Source organism: Triturus cristatus, chromosome 3_1 (assembly GCF_964204655.1).
Source record: "Triturus cristatus chromosome 3_1, aTriCri1.1, whole genome shotgun sequence".
Lineage (NCBI taxonomy): Eukaryota > Metazoa > Chordata > Amphibia > Caudata > Salamandridae > Triturus > Triturus cristatus.
The window spans coordinates 813,966,566-813,971,861 of NC_140583.1; positions in this window are offsets into that span (position 1 = coordinate 813,966,566).

Sequence of the window (5,296 nt, forward strand, 5' to 3'; positions counted from 1 at the left end):
TTGTTGTTGAGGACCCACCGCGCCTTGGCCCTGAGGCCTCCGGGGGCGCCCCCCCGCCCCTTCATCCTCAAGATCCTTAACTTCAGAGACAGGGATGCTATTCTCCGCGAGGCCAGGCGTACTGACTCTCTCCATTTTCAGAACCATAAAATCATGATCTTCCCGGATTACACTCGGGAGGTCCGGGAGCAGCGGCGATCCTACGCGGAGGTGAAAACGAAGATGCGGTCCCTGGGCCTTCAATACCAGCTGCAGTTCCCGGCCCGCCTTTGGGTCATCTTTCAGCATATGGCCATCTTCTTTGAGACGCCTCGGGCCGCCTGGACTTGGTTGACGGAGGAACATCCGCTGCATCGATCCGGTCAGGGCTCACCGTCGAGTGGCCGCAGGGCACCAACGACATCCAGGCCGTCCAGGACCCATCGTAGGAGGCGCACCGTGCCCCGGGGACGTGCTGAGGGGGAGGTGGTGGTCACACGTTCCATGGGACAGCCGTGTCGGGCCTCTGGAGCCTCTCCTGCCTCTTCGATCGTCCCCACCAGCACTGTTGTTGCGGTCAGCCGGACCGGGTCCGCGGGGCGGTCGGGATCTGTGGCCCCGCCTGCTGGACAAGTGGACACCTCGGACCTCTCCTGCAGTCCTGTTATTTGACTCTTCTTGATGCGGGTGATTTATTTGACTGCTGGGGGACTGGGGATGGCTTACTGGGCCGCCAATGTTAGTACTTGGACTTCCGTGCTTTATCTTAGAGATAGCTCTCGGCCAGGGCGGGGTATTGGGTCAGTATCCTGTCAATTGGGGGTCCACTAGGTGCTCAAGCTCGATCGTTTTAGCTTGGTCGTTGTTCTTCACAGTTAGGGCGACAGATGCTTCCGTTCTCGAAGTATAGGGTGGGGGGTGGGGGACTGGGGTGGTTTTGGGGTTGTTTCTTTCTCCTATGGAGGATTTTGTTGGTTGGGGAGTGTAGGAAGGTGGAATCTGACTATATGGTTGCCCCCACTTTTTTCCTGGTGTTTGAATGGTTTTTGACTAGTCTGGCTGGGATCCTGCTATCCAGGACCCCAGCCTATCTGCTTACTCCCTTAAATGATTGGTGTGCATATTAGATGCACTAGTGATTGGATACTGTGGTACCTTATGAGCCCCTAGTATATGGTACCTTAGGTACCTAGGGCATTGGTATTTCACAGGCCTACCAGGGGCTGCAGCATGTATTATGCCACCCCTGGGAAGCACTCACAATCTGACACCACAGGCCTGCTACTGCAGCCTGTGTGAGGTAGTGTTAGCACTCCTCACTGAGGTATAGTTTCCTATATCTCACCATACACACACATATAAACCTATCAGTCACCCCTCTAGCAGGCCCTAACAATCCTGAGGGCAGGGTGCTTGGTTTACTATGTGAGGGGGTGCTTCTGCCTGAGCAGGACCCCTCTGCAGCTGGCAGAGTCTATTCTCTGCTGCTGTTTGTGGATGCGGTTAGACCATATACTCTTAAGTGCATTATAACCTCGCGGTAAATGCTAACTTTGGAATGACTGCATCAAAACATGTCGTGTTTGGTGTCAAACAATTGGAATCCTACCCCCACACCAGTAACTGGTGTGGGAGTAGGATCCCACCCTTCTAGAAGGGACGACATGTACACCCTGTACTACACGGTAGAAATCATCTAGAGCCCTGGCATCACAAAATGGATGCCACCAGCACAGACACCGGGCTGCCCTCCTGCTGCCGACCGAAACTCGCAGTGGAGGGAGCTCAACAAAGGGTTTCCTGTCACAGGGAGGTGTCACCACCTCCCAGACAGGATTTAGTGTATTGGAGCTGGGTGGGTGCACTCTTAGAGTGCTTTGAAGTCCTGCACTGGGGGAGCAGTAGGCTCCTCTGTGCATATGCCAGCTCAAACCGGTTCAGGGGCTGCCTGCCCCTGTCCTGGCGCGAAACTGGACAAAGGGAAGTGGGTGTAACCACCCACTACCCTGGCCCTCCTAGAGGAGTGGCCATAGAGCTAGTCCCTCCCATCTTATCAGTATAAGATACCACACATTGCCAATGCAATTTAGATTACACCTGGACGACGCTCAACGAAGAAGAATCCTGGCCCTTCAACTTTTTACTATCTTTAGAAGACCGAAGGATCTCCCTTGGAGTCAAGGAGTGACTCCCCTGCTTGGCAGGCACCTAAAGGACTGAACAACGGTTGCAAACTTTACCGCTCCCGCCGGAGCCCGAAGTCCCTGCGTCCCCTGAAGCTGATTTCCTGACCTCTCGTCGGCCATTTTGAGTCCCCAGCGGAGCTGTGGCATCTGGACCCCACAAGTGACGAGGTACAGCAATACCAGGGAACCGTGCACTGATTTTGAGTGCAAGCCCTGAACGACGAACTACAAACTTGTGCTTTGAACCACTTAATGTCCAAGTCCCTAGCAGGTCTGGAACCCAAGATCAGCGGCCTACCTCATCCCGAGTGACCGTGGGCTGCTCCTGAAGTTTCCCTGCAAAGGCGTCTTCGCGGTTGCTTGCCCGTTGGCTAGTAGCCCTCCCTAAGACTTTCTGAACTGCTCAAAGGGTTCGCCTGGTTGCTCTGGGCCTGCCCTCACTTACCCTTACTGGGTAAGTCCATCGGACCTTGCTGGTCTGAACCATCCAAGATCTTCATTCCACACGAGACTTGCAGTTGCCAAGGTTTGTTGGCTCCGATCCGAGTGCCGATACCGCCATCAGCTGCAGACGTCGTGGGACCCTCCAAATCCAGCTGCTGGTCTTCCTCGATCTCTCCTGGACCACGTGGGAGAAGAGACAAAACACCATCAGCGACGTGAAGAGACTCGACAGTTGTGGTCATCTATCCTGAAAGCCACCGGTCACTGGCAAGTGACTCTGAACTCTGTCCCCTCAATTTCTAGGTCGCCTGCAACTCCAATCCATCGTTGGATTTCCACGGACACTTCACCCGACGACACAAGCAGCAAGACTTCACCGATTCCCATTGAAAGCAGCATCGCGACCTGACACCAAAGGACACCTCTGCACCCGGCTTCCCTGGGTGAGGTAACTCTGGCATTACGGTGCCCAAGTGCGCATTGGCTATCAAAGTACTTACCCTGTAAGTTGTTTGCTTGTTGTCCATTCCGAAGTGCCCTAGAACTGTAAAATACAAACCGCGACATTTGCCATTGAAACGCATTGAAACCCGCGTGCGTGTTTAGACACTGCACGCGTCTCCTGTGGGCTGATTACTTACCTGTAAACACTGCAGCAGTGAAGCCCCAGTGATTCCCAAGGCCCTAGGCCTCTTACTTTTGCAAGTCGAGTTTGTTATACCACTATTTTAGTATATGGTCTGGTACGCCCCTAGGGCTACAGCCATATTTGTGCTTAATTTATTGAGAACTGTTGATCTTATTAATGTTTACCTGGCTCTAATCTCATAAAGAGATTAGTAGAGTATATTTAGAAATAAATACATATATATTTGATATATATACCTGTGTGGTGTCTTTTCATTTGGTAATTCAAGAGATTATAAGGTAAAACAAGCTGCTTTACATTCCTCAGAGACTTAGCCTGAAGGCTGCTCTCCACAGCTACCACTAGGATAGCTTTCTTTAAAAGGTTGTCTTTAAACCTATCTACCAAGAGTCGAATTGGACTGGTGCAAGGTGGCCACTATAACAAGTGACCAGCATATGCCAGGCCAACTTCTCACAGGGAGCTCCTCCTCAGTGTTATTGTTCTGTGGCATCATTGCGTTCTTGACCTTCCCGCTGGCCTGCTTGCCCATGGTCTCTCCCCTTGGGGAGCCCCGGCGCATGCGTGCCCCCCGACCTCCTTGTTGGGACCCCGCTCCGGGGACGTCCCCCCTCTGCGTACACTAGATGCTCCGACCTGGGGTGATGGCTGACACTACTCTTCCTCAGGCCGCCATGCGCATTCTGTCCTGGAATGTCAATGGTCTTCTTGACCGCTTCAAGCGCATGGCGTCTGGGGATTGATGTCCTTCTTTTGCAGGAGACCCATCTTCTTGGCAACAACTGTTCCTTTCTTGCTCGTTACGGGTATGACAGGGTGTGGCACTCTGGCTTCGTTAGGGGTTCCCGTGGAGTGGCTATCCTGCTTCGGCGGACTTTTCCCTTCGTTCTTGCCCAGGTGCATTTCGACTCCCAGGGCACAGCGGTTGCGGTTTCTGGCGCCCTTGAGGGGCGTCCCTTAGCCTTTGTCTCTCTGTATGTGGCCCCGTCCCAGTTGCAGCCCGTCCTCTCGTACACTTCCAATTTACTTCCCACACTCCTGGCGGGCGCGCTTGTCTTGGGGGGGGGATTTCAACGCGGTGTGTACACCCAGCATGGATGCGACGGGCCCGGTCTCCCTTGCCAGGGCTACCCGCTCGAAGTTGCGGTCGGGCTGGGCCGAGGCCCAGGGTTTGTGTGATGTGTGGAGGGTCTGGCACCCGCAGGCCCGCCAGTACACCCACACATCGGCGGCGCACCACTCGCACGCCCCCCGGATTGATTTAATCTTTGTCCCCTCCACTGAATGCGCGGGGGTACAAGATGTCCGCATTCTTCCCAGGGGCCTCTCGGACCATTCTCCGCTGCTTTTGGCCCTCGGCCCGCCTCCCTTCTCCGCCCGCCCTGGGTGGCGCCTGAACGCTTGGTTCCTTCGGGATGGGGACTTCCGGAAGTCGGTAGGAACTGAGATCTCTAACTACTACCGCCATAATGTGGGATCAGTCTCCTCCGCGGCCGTACTCTGGGAGGCTGGGAAGGCGACTATTAGGGGAGCGGCTAAGGGTCTTGTGCAGCAGCAGCGCCGGACGCATTTCCAGCGTCTTACTGAGTGTGAGGCGCAGGCCCTGGAGCTTGAGCGGGACCCGGAGACTTTGGATGACGCCAGGCGGGCGCGACGACTGGCCTTCCTGCGGGACGAAATTCGCTTGCACTCCATGGAGGTGGCGAAGACATTATGGCGCTCCTTGGTGGCGCGGGTGTACGGCTGGGGGGACAAGAACGGGGCTCTTCTCCACCGGCTGGCCACCTACCCCCGGTCGAGCAGGATTATCCCCGATATTGTGGGCCCCGCGGTGGAGACTCACACGGCCTCTGCGGCGGTGGCTCAATCCTTCGCCGATTATTACTCCACGCTGTACCGTGCCCGGGACCCCGGGATCCCCCTCGGGGAGCTGTTGGGATCAGGTGGCGCGGAGCTGCAGTGCCTGGGGTGTGAGGCTAGGGAGACCCTTGACTCGCCCGTTACTCTGCAAGAAATTGATGACGCCATCAGCCACCTG